Below are 2500 nucleotides of genomic sequence, written 5' to 3' on the forward strand. Positions count from 1 at the left end.
GAGAGAGAGAGAGAGAGAGAGAGAGAGAGAGAGAGAGAGAGAGAGAGAGAGAGAGAGAGAGAGAGAGAGAGAGAGAGAGAGAGAGAGAGGAGAGGAGGGAGAGGGGTGGTATATTACTGCCCATATGGATTTAAGAACAAAGAAAAGATTCCTCTCTTAATCCTCAGTGCTTTTTGGAGGAGGGGGGTGTGTGCCAAGCCCAGTATAGGTAAGAATACAGGTACGTGTGCATGAACACACAGATACACATACACACTGTACACACACACACACACCACACACACACACACACACACACACACACACACACACACACACACACACACACACACACACACACACACACACACACACACACACACACACACACACACACACACACACACACACACACATACACACACACACAACCAGGTTGTCCAATGGGAATGAATGAAAATGTCTAGACTGTAGACCTGCTAGTTTCTGGTTGCATGATATTACATAACTAGTGGTGGGACTCGATAAAAAAAAATTATCGAATTCATTCAAGACTTTATAGTTAATGAATCAAAATGTATCACATTTTAAACGCATATCAATATTTGATGCAAAATGCTACATTTTTCAATTCAAATGGATTTTGGTATACGAGTGGATCAATTAATATACATATACATATGTCTAAGCAGCAAAATCTTGTTTATTAGCTACTACACAGACCAAATGTCAGATGAATGTTTAACAAAGTGCAACAATTTTAGGAATGATATACATATAGCGCAAAGGACCTTTTCTCTTTTGAAAGGTAACATTCCGAAGTTTCTTACACAATAAAGAAAAGTCACTTGTCCGAACGGCTTGTCAAATGACGCTTGCCGGATATATCGTCTTCTAACTCGAGACCCGAAGCACGCAATAGGTTGAGTGTGGTGACGATCGAAAGGTCGGCGAAGACGCAGCCCGGAGCCGACAGACGAGAGCAAAGTGCTGCGACGTGCGATAAAATGCGTAATTTGTTTGTACTTAATTTTTTCTGTAGTTAATTAATAGAAATTAACACGATAAAGTCCCAGCCCTATACATAACGCTACGCTTTGCTCGCTTCATATCACAGCCGGAGCAAATTAACATAGACTGAAATTACCTTTAGATCTCTCAGGTGACGATACATCATGTTATTTCATTTGACACTTACTATATTAAGTATTCTATATTACCTAAACATAAAATCAGGGCCACTTATTTGTGAAACACTCAAACTCTCAAATCAAAATGTCAACGGATAGTCTGTCTCCTCAGGGCTGACATCTTGAATTCTTTATTTTCGCTCCAAGTCGCATTGGATTCATGTAGAGACCATTTTAAACTATTTCACAGTGAGTGTTTGACCAATAAGTGGCCCGGAGTTTAAATAATATAAAAAGCTTCTGAGTAAGGAAAATAAAATGGCATGACATACCGTTGCCTGAGAGATCTAAAGTAAATTTCACTCTATGTTCATATTATGTACAGTATGTACAGTATGTATATACATACACACACACACATACAAACACACACACACATACATAATTATACACATGTACAAACACACACACACACACGTACAAACACACATAGCAACACAAACACATACATACACACTGCAATACACACACAGCTACACACATACACATACACACACTACAAAACACACTCAGATACACACACTGCACCATACATACACATACACACACACACACTGCAATAGACACATTGGGCGCTGCAACACACACACACACACACACACACACAGCAACACACACACTAATTAACCTATAAATAATCTACTATTCTCCATTATGTTCTCTGTCGATCAATAGATCCATAATATTGATCTACGCCTTATGAAGAGAATAACAAAGAGGGGATACACCCTGTGTGTGTGTGTGTGTGTGTGTGTGTGTGTGTGTGTGTGTGTGTGTGTGTGTGTGTGTGTGTGTGTGTGTGTGTGTGTGTGTGTGTGTGTGTGTGTGTGTGTGTGTGTGTGTGTGTGCTGGTGTATGTGTGTGTGTGTATGTGTGTGTGTGTATGTATGTATGTATGTATGTGTGTGTGTGTGTGTTTGATATATCTTCCTTACGTCATGTTCTATATATAGGTCTGCTCAGAAGCACAGATATCTGACAAACATTACACACACACACACACACACACACACACACACACACACACACACACACACATACACACACAGTAACACAGTAACACACACAGACAGACAGACGCAAACACAGTCTCATTCTCCTATATTCGCACTCAGACACACTCACTCACAGACACACACTCACAGACACACACTCACAGACACACACTCACAGACACACTCGACACACTCACAGACACACTCACAAACACACTCACAAACACACTCACAGACACACTCACTCACAGACACACACTCACAGACACACTCACAGACACACACTAACAGACACACTCACAGACACACTCACAGACACACTCACAGACACACACT

This window comes from Notolepis coatsorum, assembly GCF_963971535.1.
Source record: "Notolepis coatsorum genome assembly, chromosome: 15".
NCBI classification, from domain to species: domain Eukaryota; kingdom Metazoa; phylum Chordata; class Actinopteri; order Aulopiformes; family Paralepididae; genus Notolepis; species Notolepis coatsorum.